This window comes from Sphaeramia orbicularis, chromosome 14 (genome assembly GCF_902148855.1).
Source record: "Sphaeramia orbicularis chromosome 14, fSphaOr1.1, whole genome shotgun sequence".
Lineage (NCBI taxonomy): Eukaryota > Metazoa > Chordata > Actinopteri > Kurtiformes > Apogonidae > Sphaeramia > Sphaeramia orbicularis.
In genome coordinates this window covers 24983397-25006513 of record NC_043970.1, presented here as the reverse complement: position 1 = coordinate 25006513, position 23117 = coordinate 24983397, and the positions used below count along the sequence as shown (strand labels likewise).

Below are 23117 nucleotides of genomic sequence, written 5' to 3'. Positions count from 1 at the left end.
CTTGGGGAGGAGATCGGAAGAGACAAGAATAGGGGTCTCACTCAAGCCGAACTGTCTGATTGGATAAAGAGAAGTGCCAGGCAGCCAGGCAGACTTGCACTGGCACACCGTTCATGCTACCCTCTTGCCACACATTTGGCACAAAAGACACTGGCACAGCTTGTAGAGCCCGGTTACTCACTGCACGGCTCACAGGCCACATGCAGCTCACAGGCACTTTATTTGCACCTCCCTAAAATATTTCCAAATATAGCTAGGAGTTACACAGATTTTAAGTAACTCATACACAAATGTGTTTGCTTGTACCCCTAATACAGTTCCAACAGCCAACTAGCTCTGATCAGATTGCAGTATGGGAATAGAGTATTTATTTATATGCAGTCTATATTTAGGCTGCAGGTCCTTACTTGGTCCCTTGCTGCATATTTACAACACAGTCAGGGCCTGGGACGGAGCTGAGAATCAGGTGCTACAGGTGGATTCTGGGAAGTGGGTAGTAGCAAGTTTGGCAGAGCAAACAAAAACAACAAGATGTATCTGTGTAGCGGCAGTGATGGTACTGGTAAAGCTGGAATGACACCATTAACTTTGTGAGATGTACTGAAACTAGGGCTGGGCGATATGGAAAAAAGTCATACCACAATATATTTTTTCATATCAGACGATTTCGATATGTACCACAATATAAATCAAATCACTATTTTTGTCAAGCTTAAATTTTCCGTTACTCATAAATCAGATGTGAAGACATCAGAAGGTTATTTTTATTTAAATATGATTTATTTTCAGTCAGAGGTTGAACATGGCAGGTGTGCTGAAGAACATTATCAAACTGTTTCAGATACATAAAACAGGTCCATATATTTAAAACTGAACTAAAAGTCTGACCAGCAGGTAAAAGCTTTCAAGTTTTAAAACAGAACACAAACAAAACAGACCATTAAATTTTTTGGTCAACTCCAAATAAATAAAATCTTCATTCCAAAAAGGTTTGAGTGGAAAGGTGAGTGTCTGTGTTCTTCACATAGGCTACATGTTTTCATTCAGTACACTTCTGTATTGTATTGAAGGCCCTGAACCGAACTGAGTGTACCGTTACACCTCTACTTTTCAGTAACCTGGTCACCTGAGTTCTTGGTCAAATTTTCTCCTGAGGGAACATTCATTAACTCCCACTGCAGTCCAATCATTAGCATGTGTGCTGCTGCTGCCTGTGCTGTATGTCAACCTAATTTGCTGTTGCTCTAGTGTGATTGGTTCGGTGTGGCACTACTTAATTATGATAGGCTGTCCTTATGTCTGTCAAAACATGGACGAATGAATTCTATCGAAATTGTATCGCGCATGTCTCATATTTCCATCTAGGAAAAGTTATTTTGCGATATATATTGTTATCGTTTTATCGCCCAGCCCTAACTGACACATTTGTGAGAGCGATCCGAGGGATACTTCTATAAACTGGCTTTGGTCTAAATAATAAAGACTTCAAACGCAGATTCTCTCTTTACATCTAGCTGACTCTAACAAGTTTGTGACATTTTTAGTCCTAATCCACACAGAGAAACGCAGTATTTCCTTGTTTGTTTAAAAGCACCTAAATCAGTCCACACAATATGCAGTATGGCCACATGAAAACACAAAAATACAACTGAAGCGCTGCCAAGTGTATACAAAACCAACAGGTCTCCATAGCATGCCAACGGTAACTGTATATTTATGTCTTCTGTTACCTGTGAGCACTGCATGTACAAAGGAGATAAACAGTGTTCGTGAGCCAAAAAAGTTTTTCACTGTACATGGAATATCTACACCCTGGAAGGAATACGGTCCATTTCCAGTCAGCTAAGACTACATTTCTACATGGATAAAGTCCACAGAACCAGCTAAATATTAGAAAATACCTGTGCATGTGTAGTCTAGGCCTCAGCGACGATCGTTACTTTCATCAGTTAAAATAACAGAAGCTACTGGCAGATGGTCAGATCGGCTGCTGCTGATTAACATGAAATCTCTGACTATGTCAATGACAAGCTGAAATAAAAAACGATTGTTGCGCTCACTACAGTGGCCAAAGACAATTTAGGAGGCAGGAAACTCTAAAATGTGACAGTATATTACATCTCTGACATCAATTTCAGAAGTTCACCAGGAGCTTCAGTATTTAGAGCCATATGCTAATAGAAACTTTGATTTAATAAGCTAAAGCTCCCCATCTTATTGTACTAAAGCCTATTTATTCGACAACGCAAATCTTCCTCTTATGCAGTATGAAGTATCACCGGTCATAAAATGTTGCGCCCTGGACAGACACAACTTAGTAATGAGCTGTGGCTTTAAACATCACTTAACACAGCTTAAATCAACACAACAAAGAACATTAGACTGGCTATATGCAGAGGTGTAATTCAGTAATGAAATGGACAGTTTATTTTGATATGTATAGCATTTTTGTGTTTTGTGCAGGCTTAGTCAGAATTTATTTTGGTATGTATAAGTTACTAGCTGTTACGCTTACTTATGGGAGCTGACTTCAATTTATGGTCAGTAAAAAGATAGGGTAAGGGGGCAGGAGTATATAAGTTACACTTCATCCCGCTCCTTTTCAAATATGTATTCTTTTTTATATAGATTTTTCTTGTATTAGTTTTAAATGTTGACAATCGAACAACAATCAAAAATCAAAAATAATTCACTATAAGTGTGATACTGTCATTTTTTGCTTTTGTTCAAAGACTACAAAGTTTAATTTTGCTAGACCCATCCTACAATACAGATGTAACTTTGGCCCAATCCCATTTCACCCCCCCACCCCACCCCTGCCCCTCCATTTTGCATGTTCACATGAAGGGGTAGGGGTGTCACAATTCTTGATGAGTTGGAGGGGAAGGGCTAAGGTGGAGGGCTGTTTGGCCTTTGAAACCGAGATTTTTCAGGACCACACAACAAACAGAGACATATGAGAAATCTCCCATAATTCTGTTTGAATCGTCCACAAGATGGAGGTAAACACAGCAAAAAAGTGCAGCAGCGTGACGAAAGAAACACATAAATGTACATATTTTCTTCCTAAACAAATTAATCATGTGATCAACCGTTTAATGCCGTTCAATGTGTTACAGATCGCATTTCTGCGGTTTGCGGTTGAAAGCCGCAAAAAGAGGACCAAAGCCCATGGAACAGACATGGTGACAGCTGCTGACGGCATGGTGAATTCTTTTGGAAACAAAGTTGTCGCATCTGTTTATAGCGGTATCGATGACTGCTGATGACGTAACAGGTCTGGAAGGGTTGTCTCATTTCACAGGGGAATGTTTCAACCCCTACCTCTTGCACCTCTGTTTCAAGAGGTAGTGCCAAGTGCAATGGCCAAGGGGTGAATTGGGATTGGGCCTTTGTGTCTGAAATGAACACCTTTCTAAAGCCTGTGTGTTAAGAGAACATATAAAGGTAGAGTACAAATCAACAGATGTACAGCTTTATAACCTGGTGCAACAATTTGACAAACAGTCTTATATATTGTCACATAACCTAACCTGTGTGTCATGCTTGGTGATCTAATGAAAATTACATTAAAGTGAGAGGAAGTGGGATAACTGGAATTTGTGGTGCAGAGAGGTATGATTTTATTGCCTGAGTTGGCAGAACAATGAAACCCTGTCTGTTTTTTTGTTTGTTTTTTTTTCTGCAGTGCACTTACTCCAGTGGAGCATTTCTATAGATACCTTTACAGATAATTACACCGCCTTAGATCTAAATGTGTAAAAACTTTGGCTCAATTCATTTCTGACATCACACCGGGAGCAGTTAATAACGTCTCCACATTTGACAGGGTGAAAGCTTCACTGCGGAGCAAAGATGGAATGGCATGTTTACCAACTATGGTAAACGTTTAATTTGACAAGCGTGGCTGACAGCCTGTGATCATTTACATGGGAGACAGAAATTTATAGCATTAGACTTCTGTCCTCTAATATTAGTAATATTGCAACCGCAAAAGGAGTCACTGCTGCGTGCATTAGTAGAACGGCAGAGAAATATGCTGAAATAGCCAGAGGAGAAAATTCTGCCGTCTCCATGAACTAGAAGGGCCTTCCTCAAACACTACTGTTCTGACAGAGTTTCATTAGTAACAATTTTGTGAAGTCTACTGTTATTCAGTGGTGAGATGAAACTCATCAAAACGAAAAATGATACCCACAAGCATCTCCAAGCATAATGGAAACAACAACACTTTTAATGACTTATAATCTTGCATTCTTAATAACTCCTGTGCATGGTCTGAAACAGTGTTTGGAGGGTTTCAAATGTATTTTGCCCCAGATTAGAGAATGTATGCTCTTAAATGTAATCCATAATGGATTCTGTTAGATTATTCAACATGAGCAATGGATTTTCTATAGTATGGATTGCTACAGTATTGTCTCATATTCGAAAAGTGCACTGAAAACCACAAATCTCTCTGAATGTGTATTAACACTTGCTACAGATTTGTCAACTCTAAGTACATGCAAACTCAGAGCAGGGTCAAGATATGTTTGGCAAAAAGACTGACCACAATTTTTCTTTGCCCTTTTATTTTCCATTGCGTCAAGTTATAAAGGAAACCACTAAACACAAATGAAAACATAACAGTAGAACATTTAGTTTTTACTGAGTGTCTGAAGGGCTTCAAAAATGGCAGGAGAACTGCAAGAAAATTATGGGATGTAAATAATCAGAATCAGAATACGTCATTAATCCCAGAAGGAAAATATTGCTATAATTATTTAAATAGCAGGTTCAACTGGACATGGCACTTAATAGTAACTCCATCATTAAAAAGTCATCTAAAGGTCATGTTTTTAAAATGTAACTGTAACTAAATACAGCTACTAATATTTTGCATTATGAATATTCTAAACTAGGGTTGGGTGTTCTGCCTAAAAGATCACAGGATGATCTTTAGTTGTTATTAGCTAGAAACTGCATTTTTTTTTCCTAATGTTGGACCAAAATTACTACAATATTTTTGACAATATCTAGATGAAGCAAACAAACATTTACACATTTTCATATAATTACACTGATTGGATTAATTACAGAGACTGTGGTGGCCTGTTTTGACCAGTCAGTTTTATAATGAATCAATAGCATATTCACACTAGTGTTAATCATAAGCATCTGTGTAAATTAGACCGGCTGCATGTCAGAGCTCAGAAGGCGGACTTGTAGTTATAGACTTACAGTAATTTGTCATCATCATTTCTTCAACAGCAGCAATATTAATTTGGACAGAAACCAAACACAAACTTATAAACAGACTGAAACAAGTGGTGCAAGGCACAACAAACACCGCCCCTCGCATGTATTGGAACTTATTTTGGCATCAATCCAGCTGATGTCATCATGTCTATGCATGTGGTGATGACATCATATTAATTGCCTCTATATATGTGACGAGTTTGAAGTAAATTGAAACAAAATTGAAGTTTTTATAGACATTTGAAATTTCACCCATTATAAGAAACTGGGGGAAAAAAGATTTTAAAAATTCTTTAAAATAATTTTGTACTTTAACCTACTTTTCCCAAAATGTTTCCACATCTATTCTGGGTCACTGGCAATCTATAGACCCAATTTGGTATGAATTCAACCAATAGTTTTGCTGCTACAGACATTGAAATTTTGCTCATTATAAGTAAATGGGGAAAAAAAAAGAGGAGATTGCAAAAATTCATAAAAAATTTAAACTTTGACCAACTTTTCCCAAAATGTAATGACTTCGATTCTGGGTCACTGGTAATCTGTAAACCAAATCTGGTATAAATTCAATAAATAGTTTTGCTGCTACAGACATTTGAAATTTCACCCATTATAAGTAAACGGGAAAAAAAAAAGATTTTAAAAATTCATAAAAAAAATTTTGAACTTTGACCTACTTTTCTCAAAATGCAATCAGATCTATTCTGGCTCACTGGCAATCTATAAACCCAAATTGGTATGAATTCAACCAATAGTTTTGCTACTAACATTTTAACAAACAAACAAACAAACAAACAAACCAAACCAAAAACAATACCCCTTGCCTGAGGGTAATAAAGTTAGCAGCCTAGAGAACTGTGCTAGCAACAGGTTTCTATTTACATTAGGACAATGCTCTATTACAAAAACCATAATTGCACTGATAAATAGATCATTTAGGACAAATTTTAGCTGAAGAGGAAACTTTTGACAGTTTTGCTATTTATCTATTTCAATGACACAATATGTATGATCCATCTGAAAAGCAGTATCATGACAAATTAAGATCATAACACATTCTATTCTAAATACATCTACTATTTCACAACGGCTAAAACCAGTTATGGGTTTGTTTTGGAGGAAGCTCAAGGTAATCATGTCAATAGGTGTCCATGTGAAACCTGACTAATCTGAATAATACAAACAGCTCACAGCAGCACCGAGCTTTGGACACGCAAGATTAGATCATTTGAAACCACTGTGAGCCCTTCATACAACATGGCATTCAAATATTTGTACTCCGCTATTGATGATATGGCTCCTGTGAAGGTCTGAACGCAAAAAAGACTGCTACTGTGTAAAATGAACCAAGGTCTATTAAAGGAAGTATATTATATAAATGCGTGAACTGTGTTGTTGTGACATTATTAGAGGACGACCATCCTGTCAGGCAGACCCATACAACAAAGAACATAGATTCACAGTGAAGCACTGATGGGCACTTTAACAAAGAATGTGCACATCATGTGAGGGTCACACTCCAGCAGGTCATACAATACAGTCTCTCTCACTCTCTCTCTCTCTGCCACTTGCAGAGTCTATAGAACCATCTCCTGTGCTTCAGGGCTTTTCAATGTAGTTATTCAAGCAGAACACAACTGTGTGCCTCCATCTGATAGAAGGTTAAGGACCTCTTCACTGCTCACAAAAAAGCCCGCCACACAGAGGTGAGGCCAGGCTCACCTCAGGGAAGAAATCTTTCTCTGTCCTCCTCCTCCTTCTCTTTCACTCTTCCTTTTCTCCCGGCTTGGTGAAAAGAAAGGTTCAAAGGATAATGGCCGTCTTATCACTATGTAAAAAGGGAATGGGAACTCCAGCGAAGTGCCTGGCCTTTTGTGACAATGAAGAAAAGAGCAAAAGTCTATTTCGCTGTGGTATATGCACTGAACACTCCATGACCAGTTAAAAAGAGAAGGCTGCTAGAAGACTGTCATGGGCCATGAGGCCAAGCAGCTCTTTAACTAAACTCGAGGCAAACACAACTGCCCTAAATAACCTTTAGCTGAAAAAAAAGTCAGCAGGTAGTGTATTAGGAAAACGAATTGCTTGGTTAGCTTCACTATGCAGTGCAGTTTGGTGTAGTCCTGCCTCAGTGTAAATTCTACGTTTACACTTTTAATAAAGGTGTAATACTACTCTGCTAACAGGGCTGTTTTTCAAAGTGTGAAAAAAAATAGAGTTAAGCATGGGAAAATATTTCAAGTGGTTGAGGTAGAAGTAGTAACAGTGACAGCAGTTGTACTAGTGATAGTGGAAGTACCAATTTAAACCTTAAACCCACTGGCAGGATGGGGATGTCGTGGAGGTGGTTGGGTCCGTACATGAACAAAAAGAGAGTGGTGGGAATGAGTGAGTGGGTGAGTAAGTTTTAAACATACTGTAAGAGTACTTTACCGAGGATAACAAGTCATAAAAAGTAATGTCAGCAGAACTAAAGTATCTGCTTTGGACAGTTTACATGCTGCTTTTACTGTATGCTTGCAACCTGTCAGTTTTTGTTTTTTTTTCTTTTTTCATCTTTTGGATAAAAAGGTACAATAGTTCCGATTTTATTTTAAGTCTTGGCTCCTTGTCTACCATGTTTGAGTGTGAAATGCAGTGTCAGTTACATTAGTTTCCAGAATTGGGACCACTGAAGGAAAAAGACCCCAGTTGTTGAGCTCCATTTCATGAAATACTGAATAGATCGCAATTAGTCTGACTTTCTCTAAGCTGATGGCAGGCATGTAGTGTAATTTATAATTTACCTCCTGACGCAATGAAACAGATGACAGTACGAGGGCAGAGAAGCATAAGTCAGATGAGTAAGGGAAAAACCTCCTGTGTGCTTAAGCAAACCATCTTACACTAATTTCCAAGTAAGAAGGAATAAAAATCTTAAGACTTGCAGCTACTAATTGGGAAAACCTGAATGTGGTCAGTTACTCCACTATGGATCAGTGTGACAGTGAAGCTCTATATCACTCCGGTCCAAGAAACTGGGGAAAAAAAAACTTCTGTCATGAAGCTTGAGACCAGGTGTACCTGCTTTGTGTGTATTAACTCACCACCAAATCCATATGGTTGAACAATCTTAGAAAAAAACATGATAATTCACAAAATAAAAAAAAACAAAAAACAGAAAAAAGTTTCCTGAGTGATGAATTATGTATCGGAGGACAAAGGCATCAATAAAAGCTAATGTGCTCTGTTTTTGGACAGGAAACCAGCAGAGGTGCCGGGTGACAGGGAGAGATTTAAGAGCTCTGGAAATGAATTATGACAGCGATTTAGATAGGTGTCAAATGCACATTTACATTCAGCTCACGGCCGAAGGCTACCAGAGGAGCTTTCCTGCAATTTGGGGGTGACACTGATATAGATCATATCTGATGCTAAAGGAACAGAGGCCTGAACCACAAATGGTGACCTGGGAGAGTCTGCGCCCATCTTTTTGTTGACGCTCTAGGTTATGTTTCTCCATGTCTCACCCTTGTTTCCACTCATTTATACTTGGTGTAAATTTCACTTTAAAACTGCACTGTGCATGTATACTATTATCTCACACTTCTGGTGTAAACTTCATGTCAAGGATTACCTGGATTTGTGCTTACACTGCCAGCGCCAGGGAACAGTCTGCGCTACATGAATGGTTTTACACAGCAATGCTCAGGAGAACACGCTTACAAAGTACTTTTGTGGATATGTGGCCAATCCAACATAAACAAATCCAGGTAGGAACACTGTAAGTCGAAAAATAGCCTAAATATTTAATTCTGAACTTGCAACATTTATGTGCACAATGTGTGAATTTATGTGCACAGAGTGTGAATTGGGATGTGCTAGTGAACAAATTAATGTACCTAAAATTAGTGTAGAATGAGTAGCTCATTTGTTCATGTTATATTTCCTAATTGTCCATGCTATTAACAGTCATAATCAGAGGATTATGATTGTTAAGATTTTTTTTTTTTTTGTCGGTGCACAGTACTCTTGTCCAAACTAAGAGTTACCTAAAGCCAAACTAAGAGTCAAGAATCAGTGTTGTTCATCTTGAATACATGTTGTCCAGTCTGCAGCCTCATAAAACTTTCAAAATGTAACTTCAATGTGATGTATTACAGTAATGGTCAGACATATTAGAGCGTATTAGCCAATAGCTGAGGTATAAGTGATAATCTCATTTGTTCAGAGGGACTTGTGTTAAGGTTATGGGCAGATAGTGTACAACTAGAGCTGTCCCAAACTTCCTGTTGGCTACAAACTGCATAAAAGATGTGCAAATAGCCACCATGATGTCACATATGGGCAAGAGGGTGATGGGTGAACTTACAAACATTACAGTAAAATTGTACATTTCATGAAAACACATTACATATCATGAAAAAAACTGGATATAATTCATAAGTGGCCATAATTCTCATCTTTCACTCAAAGTCAACCCTACTTACATTATTTCATACAAAATATCATTAATTGTGGAATAAAGGAGAACTTATTGTAGGGGTTGGAATAAATCCAGTCAGAGTGACTCCTAGAAAAAATTTATTGACTGTACTTCTACAGAGAACTTCAATGGAGCCAAGTTTTTGTGCAAAAGCATCTAGTGGACACCAATGGTATTACATTATAAATATTTCCATGTTTCAATTCCAAGCCATGGTCGTTGCTCTTAAGTAAGCAAACATCTTCACAGTGACATAAGAGGTTCTAAGTCTGTGCCATCTCGGTGAGCAGTGGACTGAATCTGGAGCTGCTCCACTACTCCACCGTGGAAGGGGTAAGGGGGGGTAAAAAAAAAAATCCCTACAGGGATCAATGAAGTATCACACTATTATTACCATTATCATTAGAACAGATAAGGGTCACGGTCAAGGAGAAAACTCGGCTGGCACTGCCCCTTCATCAGCACTCCCTTTGCAGTGTAGAGCATCTAATATTCTATTACAATGATGGCAATTAACAGAGAAATGATAGCGACCCAGTGACAATGGACAAATTTGTGACAACCCTTTCAATTGTTCTTCTGTAGAGGAAATCTATATCATTGTCTGGGAACGTTGAGCTGCAATGTGCTGCATCCACGCTTGAGCGCTTTTACAAGTGGTGCTTTAACGAGGAGCAGAGGGCAACATTTTTGGTCCCTATAAGCTCTTGCAATTACACAAGGGGGCAAAAGTAACACTGTTCTTAAGCCTAGATGAACGAGCACTTTCAGCAGAAGCCATCCCAGCTATATTTAACCTAATACGCAACCTTTCTTTCCCAAAGGGAATATTCCTGATTATAATGGAATGGCAATCTGCACTAAAAGTGATAAAAATGTCTTCTGAGGAATCACTGAAAATAGTACCTGTCATATACCACACTGTGGCACAAATACACAAAATGCATCCCTCTGATATTTATGTATAAAGTGGTGTACAATATGGTTCCAATGAACAGAATGAGCTCTGAGGGTTAAAGTACGTAGCTCATCTATTTTTTATACCTAATTACCGAAAAATGAGGGAGACAGGAAAACATGATTCAAGTGTTTTTCAGCAGTCATCTAACAGAAATTCTTATGTATGTAATTATTAATGATATACACCATGGGCTGAATGTCAACACTTATTCCACTAACTTTCCTTCATGTTGACATTAACAAAATGGCTTGAGAGAAACACTCGAGGAAGACAATTCCTCAAATCTGTCAGGATTACATATTTATGAGGTCCCCTGCTCAGCATCCAAGGAGGTCGCTATGGTGATACAAACTGATGTATATTCTAACAATGAACTTTGCGTGTCAGAGAATGCCTCAGAGCATTGTTGAAATGGTTAGTACAGATTCTACAGCTGCGCTCGGCGCAGCTTTCAGATCAGCAAATAGACAATTAAAAAGGCAGTCATGCTGAGGCCACTCTAATCAATGTAGTGTTACAAAAAATGTAATGAAAGGATGATGGAGTGATGCCTTCAGGAGCTCTATTGTTAGGGCAGGCTGTTGTGGCAAAACAATATTTTCTTAGCACATCTCTGTCCCTGCTCAAGTGACTCTTGAAACATAAAAGTAGTTATAAAAAGCACCATATTAAGACAACCTTTCCTCGTAAACAAACCATGTTTCTGCCAAATTCCATTTTATGGGTGCTTTACTCCTAAGTAATGTCAATTACGGATTATACAAATGCAATACTGTCACCCAGGGAGGCTTGTTTACCTTACCATTTTCTTACTTTGAGGTAAGATTACAATTAAACTAGATTCTGTATGGTTGCATCTTCTAAACAGACCATTGGCGTTTAAGAAGCGTGTTTCATTATTTATTTTTTAAAAAAGCCTGCTTCAAAACACCTTTGAGGCTTAGAGGTGATGTATTGCTCTTTTAAACTGCCATCTTACACACAAGAGGAAATAATTTATAAGCGTCTTCCTTCCTAAATGAATAGGATTTCAGTATGTCATGGGGTCTGGCCTTGTGTTTGGCCTCACACAGACATGTCCACATAGTTGAGCTCAGTATGCTTGAGGAAGTAGGCCTTGGCCTCGTCCATCAATCCGCCTGTCTTTCTTTGCCAAGCTGCAGGGAACTACCCATTATGGAGTCATTTTATTAATAGGGCCCCTTTCCTCTCCGCCACACTCTTGCAGAGTGCCTCCTCATTCTGTCAGAATGGAGTATGCCTGCAAGCCACCTCCATGAAACTACCGCACCAGGGCCCTCCCTCATTCTCCCATGTGAAAGCTCAGGCAGGGAAATATTGTGCTTTCAAGCTAAAATAGTATTTGGAGAGGTGAGCAATCCCTAAGCCCTAGAGCAAACAGTTTAACATTGAGGACTTATTTAAAATGATGTCCTTCTTCCAGCAAAGCCAATCAGATTTCTCTTTTCGTAGACACACATGCTGTACAAAGCACACTCTACACAGCCTACTCCTTCTTTTCTCCTCCTCCTTGTTAATGTACAGTAAATATAGCAGCAAGTAGCAATAACTGGAGGGCAGGGAGAGGTCAGACGACACTTCAAGACAACTGAGGAGACTATAAAAACAGGATGCAGAGAAGTGAGAAAGATGATCATAGCACAATCTGTTCTAAATTATAAAACATAATCAACTTTGGCTTTTTATGGAAAATGAGGTAATTCATTTCTAGTCATTTATAAACCATTTGTAATGAAGATAGCTGAGTGGCTGTGGTGTTAATGGTGTCCTAGGTTGAAACCCTGGTCTAGTTAATGCCTGTTTCCACTCTCTCTCCACTGGTTTCTGAACATCTCTATTCAGCCATAAATTAAATAAAAAGCAGGAAAATATTCTCACAGTCATCTTCCTCTCAGGTGTTGCTGTCTTGTGCTCTTGGACAATGCCTTCCAAGTTTCATTTGTTGAAGCCGTAAAGGTACGAAGCTTATTTCTGCCAAACTGACACCCTCCTGACTCATATCCTAATCAGTCTGACGTTAAATACTGCCTCATTATGAACTGGTTTGACAAAGAATTAAATGTTTGTTTAATTGTTTCTACCTGCCTGGGGTATGGGTACCTAAGAAGGCTATTTATTTCCAACTTCTAATGCTTGTCAAAACCAACATGCAGAAAATAAGCAATATGGGTGAGTCAGTGATGCTTCAGTGATTCACAGAAGTTTTTGGTTTGTTCACTGTCTTACTCATCCACCCATCTATCTATCTTTCTTCAAGTCCTTATCTGTGCACAGTGAAAAATAGCAAAAACAACTACTTATTGCTATTTCTTCAATTGGTGATTAAAAGTGCTATTCCTAACCCTAATTGATGATACTAGTTCTATTATTTGCAACATTATGGGACTGTTCTTTGTTCTAATAAGTAATATCCTACAAACTAAATACATATATTACACATCTTTAGCATTTAAAGTTAAACATAAGGGTGATAATGTAATTGTGGCGTCAAAACACACATCATGACCATATCTGCTAATAATTATATTGGATGGACCTTGGCAGCAGGAAAACCAATGCCACCTCTTCACACACTCAATACATGACTCACACTTTGAGCAACAGCAGAAACGAACAAACAGTCTTTCAGATTGAATAAGCCTTTTTAATAAAATGAAAAATCCCTGCACTGCACAGGAAAATATACAGACATCTAGTAGTGAAATAGTGGCTCAGCCTGATTTTGACTTCTTTTTTTTTTTTTGAGAGTCAAAGAATAACTAGCTAGGAACCTAGTCTTAAAGAGAGCGTGTCATTCTCTGTGAAATTGTGCCTTTGCTCTTTTCCACAGCTTGTGAATCTAAGAGATGGCCATGAAGTAAGAGGGTCATTTCCAGCTCTCTTTGTTAGTGGGAATACTCAGGAATGCTAAGAGCTCCCACAGTACTTCTGCAACAGCCTGAGCTGTAACTACATGACACAACCAGAAACGCCTTTGAATAACCATCTAGAGAATAAAATGTAATAACACACTTTCGGTATTCATAAATCAGGGGGAGCGCTCAGTGACAGTATGCTCTGATGTTCACAGGTCCGATGAACATAAATCTCTCTTAGGAGACAAGGTGTGTATTATGTACTTTGATATCAATAGGTGAACAAGAGGGATAAAATGAGGCGGTAGCTTGAGTTGAATAGCATTCATTTCACCCACAATGGCGACCATCCCTAATACCTGCAGTGTTTTACTTAGATTAGGCTTAAGCTTTTTTTTAAAGGCCATTTCAATAATTTGACATTTCTCCTCAGAATAGGATAGAATGAGCACCGATAAAAACTTTTTTTTCCCCCTCCTTTTCATGCAAAACACTTTCATCTGTCATTTCGTGATAGCCCGTCTCTCTTTGTCAGCATAAATACGGGAGCCCCTATTTGAATATGGTTACACATCCCTCTATTTATTAAAGCTTGGATTAACATGACAGGAAGTTTTGTCTGGGGGCTCTTTAAGATGGCTCAGAGAGGCAATCTGGTGACAGTAATAGGATCCAGCTAATATACTTGACTGATGCTCCTTTCCCAGTGTTATAAAGCAGAACAATGGGAGTGGGGTTCTGGGAGTGAATACATTGTGTTTTGTAACAGTGTGTGTGTATGTGTGTGTGTGTGTGTGTGCTTGGGGAATGAGAGTGTGCTAATCAGCCAGAATACCATCACTTAGCAAATATAAGGTCTGAAGAAATAAAAATACTAAAGGTCACAGAGCAATTCCATCGTGACAACTATACTACAATTAACTATAGACCAAGGCGCTGACATTAGTGAGAACGATAATGATGTTTAACTCCAGTCTCTGTGCATTTGTAGAAATTTGCTAAAGGTTGTCTTTAAAAATTTTCCTTTTAAACTGTTTGTACTCTTGAGTTTTTAGTCATTCATTTATTTTGCTTGGTTTGCTTGTATGCAAACCATGTGATTACCCCGAGGTGTGTGTGTTTTTTTTTTTCCTGTCATTCTCTGAAATGAACCCCATCAAAGAAATTAAGTTCAACTAAATTACAAACAAATAATGGATATGCACAATCTTTTGCCACTGCAGACCAGAGATCACTCCCTAACTTCTGCTGGTATTTTTGGTTTAGGTAATAGAAGCAAGTATGACATGGTTAGGAAAAGACTTAAATATTAATGAATTCATTTGGACTCTTCTTTTTAATCACATTGTTCCAGACTATTTTTCTGTATCAAACTAAGCCTTGCTATGTTTCACTAACTTAACCAAGTATCTTCTGTTCCTAAATGTAATCATTTTTAAAACCAGTTGACATGGTGAATTAAATTGATGAATCTTTTAACTGATTGATGCACACTGTCTATTAATAACTTCCATTGTGTTCAAGGAGCAGTATTTTTACTGCTGTAAAATTCAATCAATCCAAAATATTTCATTATCATGTTGAGCCACAATAAAAATGTTTTTGTGGTTACAGTTGAGTTGCATAAAAACTACAGATGCATATGATCAATCAACTAGTGGATTAGTTAAAATAGTAAACACAGAACAGATGATAGACATTTGGGCGGACGGTGGCGTAGCGGTTAGCATTTCCTCTTCACTGCCAGAGGTTTCTGTTTTACTGTGCAGCATTGGGTTTTCTCTAGGTCCTCTAATTTCCCCCAACATCACAGAGAAACAGGTATACATAGGTCAATTTTCCTGTCAGCGCCCTTGACCAATGTATTGATGAGGATCTGGAGTTGGCCCCCGAGCACCTTAAATAGCAGCTCACTGCTCCTAATGTGCTAATGCTTATGTTGGGTGCTGTGTGTATTAGGTGAAACACAGAGGCAAAATTTCCCTACGGGGAAAATAAAGCGAGTTAACCTTTATTTATGTTTTACTGCATAGAGATGTGGAACTAATGTTCACTGTGTGCACTGTCTCTGCTCCAGTGCTGCATATGTAAAGTCTTTTAAAAAATGAAATGGTATATGTGATTCACCCACTCCTGGTTGTTCAGTTTTATTATTATTATTATTATTATTATTATTATTATTATTATTATTATTATTATTATTATTGTTATTATTATTATTATTATTTCAGTTTCGGTAGAGGGTATGCATTAATGATGATGTCATGACTAATCGACTTAAATTTGTTTGGTTATTCAATATGAGGAAGTGATTAAAAATGCCCATCCTTAACATAAACATAGTAAGAATGGGTTCTTTGAAAGAAAGGGCTTAGACTGCATAGTGCATAAAATACACTAACTACTATGTTAAACAGTAAATCCCGGGCTGTGTGTTGATCATTATCCACCTAATAACAGTGTATCTTGCAGAAATGCTTGTATTTTTGTTGTCTCTTTTGTGGTGCTCATTTATGCTTTGCTTGCAGGCTCACAACAGAGTTCTTTATGATCCATGCTTTTGTGGAGTTTTCTGTGGACAGATCTATAGTTGTTCGATATCAGTATGCTGAGAGGGACTTGCTTATAGACGTTTTTATATGCCAAAGTGTTGCCATGGCTGGACAGTATGTGTGTGTGTGCTGGGTTAGCGGATCAAACACACATCTGGTTGAGAGATAGAGGGGGATCTGTGCTTCTCCCCCAAACCTCTCAATACTAATTAACGATCCACTGATAGTGGCCAAATGCCAGCTGTCATTAGCACCCAACACAACACAAGCACACAGATGTAGATGTGCTCACATTGGAACACAGATGCTATGAGGTCACCCACACCAGACCACCACAGGCTTACTGCGGGGAAAAAACAATGACCACCATTCACCCTCGATGCAGAAGAACTGAATTAAAATCAATCTGTATGAAGTAAAAAATAAAACTACATGAATCATAACTGATATCTTTAACGGCAGTTTAATCTTTACAGTATATGTATGATAGTAAGGCACGCCTGTTAAACAGACTACTGGCACTTACACTGTATGCTTAAAAAGATGAATGACAACCTCACTTCTCGGGTAGCTATGGACCTTTGACTTCTTCACTGATAGTGCCATTTGCGCGCTCTCAAGCACCGTGCTCGGTAAAAAGCATCTGACAGCTATCTTTGATTTTATTTAGTAAGGATTTCAGCTATGCCTGTATCTAAAACGATATGCCACCCACTCTCTCTGTCTCTTATGCAGTTTCTCTCTCCCCATATCTGTCACTCTCTGCCTCGGTGACAGGGTCAGATAGAGAGAGCAAAGTGGTGAGAGGTGTGACATTGTGAGCAGATGAGGGTCTCCCTGTATGGAGGCCCTCAGCATGACACCCATCACGGCTATGCAGACAGCCACCTGTTGGTCCGGCTAATGCCACCCACACTGACTCTGGCAGGGAGTCTAAAAGCCACATGGAGGACAGAAACCTCCGGACCACCGGGAAAAAGATTGATATTCAGGCATTATCGGTAATCAAACTGAGCCATTACAACATCCATTAAAATGTCAAAACACCACATAAGAGATCAGTTCAAGGACTAGGTCAAACAATTAATCGGTTTGGCTGATTAATCAGTGCTGACAGGACATTTTTACAAACTATAGGTATCAGAGGATCTTGGCTCTGATAGTGTCTGATGGCTGCACAGATTCCAGCACTTACACTAGGATGTGCAAAGTGAGTTAGAGGGTTAAGCACATATTTATAGACCTGGAGTTACATCCAGTAACTCCTGTTATTGGCATGAAAGCTCCACAAATGAAGTCACATTAATGTAAAGTGTACCTGAGATAATCCATATCTAAATGAAACTTTATTTTAACTTTATAGAGCTGTATATAAGTATGATAAGGTTGGCATAATGAATACATAAGACTGATAAGATAAAGTCTCTGGTTAGCAGTTTATTTCTTTAGGTATTTATCATTTGACTTTGATGATCTGTTCATTTAATTGTTTTTAATACAGTCAAGTTCTGGGTAACTTGTTTTTTCATTTTTTTTAATGAGGCAATTAGTTGGCTATTAGCTTCCTCTTGTTCCAAAGTATAGATTATTATATTGGCTGTCGTTTATCAACAACTGGTTGACCCCTAATACAAGGCATATGATGTTTTCTTTGTAAATGTCTATGATATAATATTTTGTTCAGATTCTAACTGCCTGCTAAATGACACCAGCTAAAGGGAATACACCAACCTAAAACTCTTCCTTGAAAACAAGAATGCAGTCTTTTCTTGTGTCTCTTCGCCTCTCCCGGTGCAGCCTGCCTGCCGCCATCTCACGACAGCATCTCTCCATCTCTCACAGCCCTCTGATCTCTGTGTCAACAGGCGACACCAGCAGCTCACACTAACTCAGCATGCATCAGCCCATCTGCAAGGCAAACCGTCTACAAATGCATTTAGCATAGACTTTGTGTACGATTAATGGGACAGTTGGCGAATACTCTAAGTGCGGATGTCCTTAGACCTGACAAGCTACCGTCTTCTGCAACACAGCCTGATAGGGAAGCCTTCTACAGATATTTACCATGAGGCTTTGAATTTTCAAGCAGTGGGTAGGAAATCAAAGCGGCTGCTGACAGAGTCTGCAAACACTGAGATTTATTCAAGTCATCAAAAATCATTGCAATGTTTTCTCTGTGGTTTCCTATCTTGGTGTGTAGCTCAACTGATGGGGGTTTATTAGTTGTCACTGGGCCAGGTGGGAGGCTACGTGGTTGTCCAGCTCAGGTCCAAACTCATACAGAGATTGTGATGACAGGATCCGAAACACTCCGCGGTTACACAGTGGAATTCAAATGCCAATCCCCCTGCCCAGCACCATCTCCTCTTCCTCTCCCTCGTTTGTCATCTCTCCCTCTCTCTTTCCTCCCCTCTCCCCCAGTGTTTGTCAGGGTTGGTGATTAGCTGTCACCCTCTGCAGAAGCAGATAACACCCCACACAGCCTGTTTCCCCTCTGGGAGCATGCACACACGTAAAACAGGAAAACACACAAACAAATACACAAGTGTGCGCACATGCATGCAAACTAAGGACACTTAAAACCTCTGTCATATGTAGTCAAAAAGAAGAGTTTATTCCATTTTTACAGACATAAGACTCCTTCCACAGTTATCTATAAATGCTCTGTGGTGACTTTACATCGCTGAGATTTGATCAAATCCATTTTATAACCATCCATCATTTGTGACTGGAAAAATGTAGGCAGTTTTAGGCTTAACTTGAAGGACAGTCAGATTAGTATGGATATATTTTGGACATGATAAATGTGATTATAATAGCAAAAACACTACAAAATATGTACATAACAAGTCTATATACCAAAGCAAAGGTAGATTGTTCACTTCTTTACAACTTACTACTTGTATCTTCCTTCTGACATTGAGATGTAAGCTTTCCTTTGCAATAAATGTGTAGTTATAAATGTGGAAGGTGTTTCAAAAGGGAAATGTTGACAATGCACAACAACTGTGGAATTACAATTATTTTATTTGTGTCAAATTGAGTAATGGTGTGACCAAAAACCTAACATTGTGTCAAGCAGCAGCAGTCTTCAAAGATAAAATATGCCCCCCTTATCTATACCCTGTGCTCTTTTCATTACAGTCTGATCTACTTGTGTCAGAGTGTACTCTGGCTAAAAGCTAAAAGCCAAGTGGCTCATCAGTAGAGCTGATTAAGGCCTCCAATTCATGGGAAGAGGGAACCACCTAATCCTACCTTCAAAACAGGCTGACATGCTTGGTGGACATGCTTACTAAATGTGTGATTAATATTACTAAAACAATCTAAAGTATGGATACAAACAGAGATAGAGACATGGGGCCTTTGTACATTGCTTTGTTGTATTAAATACGCGTATCAGGATGTTCTTCACCTTGTTATTAATGCCTGATCAAACCTGCAGGCTAGCTGTTAATTGGTTCTCATGCATCCAAAAACAGACTGCTTGCATCCAATACAAATAAAACCAAACACATCAAATATTAGACAATTAAACAATTAGACAATTAAATATTAAACAAACACCCAAAATTAATCACGCCTGGGAAAAAAAAAAGCTAGACTCCTACAGTGTACTTATATGCATACTGCAATAAATTGCCCCATTTACACACAACACAACTTCATCTCACACACCACTCACTGGGATTTTTAAGGGATCATCAAAAGAGACAGCATAATCAGGAAGCACAAGAAGTGCAAAAAAATGTGCTGAGTCTGACAGACCCTTATGCATCCACTATTTACACACAGATAAAGCTGAGATGACTAAGGGCTGCTATTTTTGAACTAAATGTGCAGAGCCACACAACATTCCTCTGGTGTTACTCCAGGTAACTTGTGCCCTTTGCATCTTGGCGACAGGTGCTGCATTCGTTAGACAACGTACACGAGGATGCTGCGTGAATTTCTATTTTTTTTTTTTTTTTCTTATACGGTTCTTAATGGAAATAAGCAAATGGATCAAACAATATCTCAGTTTTTTCTTGAAATAACCGTAGCTGAATGTGTGTAGTGACATTCAAAGATGGTATTTAAAAATGTGCCAACAAATATGGTTGTGAAGCATGGACGAGTGCATTGTTAAAGGTGCAATATGTAGCAGCCGTGTGTGCACCCCATATGCTTATGTGATGTTAGTGTTGGAGTCTGTGTTAAATTGGGAGCTGGCCATTTGTTAGTGTTAACTGACATTTCTAAGCTAATGGTAGCTAGTGTTGCACAGTCCTCTGCACAAAATGAGACTTATCACCGCTGTAGACAAGTGTGAGAGTTGAGAAAAATGCCCATTGTTAAGATATTGTTTTTCAGCAAATGACTGAAAATAATAGCACCATTAATACAAGTAATACTACAATACAAATTTTAGGTCATACAGCCCAGCACCAGTGGATTAGTTGCATAATATTTTGCTTAAAAAAGAATTTCTGCAGCTCAAAGCAGCTTCCCATTCCCATCCAAACAATACCACGTGTTAAACTTCAAATTAATATAGCAGGATAGCATCACCTTGCCCTCTCCTCTCCATATCATTGCTGCTGTCACAATGCAAGAAAAGGAAGGACTGAAGCATTGCAGATAAATATACGTCATGGCTTTATCTTGCTGCCCCTAAGCAGCTTTACTCAAAGGGAAGCTCAAACAATGTTGGCTAATCATAGCATTTTAAGAGTCAATATGTCATCCTGAAATTGTCAGGAACAAGAGGTGATTTCTTAGGAGATGACAACCCTGTTACGGGAGCACAATGGGAAAAGTAGGGTAACAGAGGAGCTAAGGGTTGAAGCAGCAATGAAACGGAGAAAGGGAGAGAGAGAGAGAGAGAGAGAGAGAGAGCGAGAGAGAGAGAGAGAGAGCGGAGAGCACAATAAAGATAGCAAGACAAATACAGACAAAGAAAGACGTATGAGATCGTGCCCTTGCCTCTGTGTACATATGGCAAAGCGTGCTGGAGCAGAGAAAGACCAACACACTGAGATAAGCCCCTTTGCACAGGCTTCCTTTTAAGAGTGATTTGGCAGCTCGGCCCCATGTCTGTTGGCAGGCAGCAACGTATGCCCCCAATCATCTGCTGATCACTGAATTACTGCACGCCTTTTTATTTCCATTTAACACTATTGGGTGATTTGCCGAGGTGCTTGAAATTTACACGGCAGGAACAAACAACTTTACATTCATCAGAGACAGGTGACAAATGACAGGAAAAGCCAATATAAACTGTTGGATGTGTAGATAGTTTCTTTCTTAGTGAGGTATAAGGTGTTTTGATGACGGAGGTGGTTGAGGTCACTGTCTAACACATCGGTCCGAAAGCTCCCAGATGTGTTCGATTGGGTTCTGGTGACTGTGAATTCACACACACCTATGTTTCTATGGCTTGCAGTATTTTCACACTCATCAAACCATTCAGTGACCCCTCATGTCCTGTGGCTGGGGGCACCGTCATCCTGGAAGAGACCTCTCTGATTGGGTTTTTCCTTTAATTTGTCACCTGTCAGTAGTGGATCTGTCTGGATAAGAGACAGCTGTTCTATCACACAACCATAGCTTATCAAACTCAACTTTAACACATTCACCTGTTCTATTTCTTCATTTTACATCTAATATCTAAATAATGCTTTTTTCATTACAGCATTTTGCTGTGCATTCTGTCTCAGGTTAAAAAAAACAAACAAGCCCTGGAGAAACGTGACTATGTTGAGTTCATGCCCATGTTCTTGGTCACTGCTACGTCTCAGCATGTACTGGAAGTGATGCATTTACCATATTAGGCAACTACGTCAATGAAATTACTTTACAAGTCAGCAAGCTATATTTATAGCAGAGGCACTGTATGGCAGAAGCAGCTCAGCAGGAGTGTCTCCATCAGGTCTGAACAAAATAACATGCTTTTACTGCCAGGTTTTTCTTTTTGTTTTTTATTCAGGATTTTTAGTGAAATGACCATTTCAAGGCTTTTGTTGTCATATATCCAGGCCTCGAGTAGGTTAACTGGGACAGTGGTTGAGGTTTTCAGGCCATTTTATAGGGAAAATAAAGGTAATATTATCTACTCATTTATTATCTCGGGTTTATGATTTGCCAGGTGAGATGCTGCATGTTTGTGACCATTCTTTATTTTCAGATTTTTAAAAGTAAAACATCTAACACCTTTGAATTAATTTTCTGATATTGATTTGAATATTCTTCATAATTTGGGTTTTCAAATTTTATTTCATAATCAAGCCTATGAAATGCAAATCTCATTGAAGTTACAGCATTTTCATTTACAAAATTAAGCAATCCTGAGAATAGAATAGAATAGAATAGAATAGAATAGAATAGAATAGAATAGAATACATCGGCCATTTGATAACATTAATATGATATACATTTTTGTTTAGGTTAATGCAAACATACACACCTTATTGTGTTTTAATGTATTGATGAAGACGCAGCACAAGCCCTCTCCTCCCGCCTACTTTTTTATTTTTATTACCTCCACCAGGAGGTATTGTGATCACTTTGCTTTGTGTGTGTGTGTGTGTGTGTGTGCGTGCGTACGTGTTTGTTTGTTAGCAGGATAACTCAAAAAGTTATGGATGGATTTTCAGGAAATTTTCAGGAAATTTTGATACTGGCACAAGGAACAAATGTTTTAAATTTTGGTGGTGATGGGGGGCAGATCTGTCTTGGCGGAGGTCTGCGCTCTCCGAGTGCTTTTCTAGTTTGTTCTATATTCTACTAAAAAATTTGGATCAGCATATTTGTTCATATTTGACGTGTGGCTACTGAAATGTACCCAAAAGGGAAGTTTTGTATGACCTGCTTTTCCAAATAAACAAAGAATGAAAAAAAAAAAAGAATATAATAGAACCGAATAGAAGAGACATCCAAAGACAGGCACTGAATCGGTTAATCTAAATTGCCCATAGGTGTGAATGTGAGAGTGATTGTTTGTCTCTATATGTCAGCCCTGTGATGACCTGGCAACATGTCCA

At 38.7% G+C, this 23117-nt stretch overlaps 1 protein-coding gene across 8 annotated transcripts in view; it reads right to left on the bottom strand.

Annotated features, from left to right (window-relative positions):
* Positions 1 to 23117, bottom strand: part of msi2b (musashi RNA-binding protein 2b) — a 286607-nt gene that overhangs the window by 139150 nt on the left and 124340 nt on the right. The gene's annotated exons all lie outside the window — the stretch shown is intronic.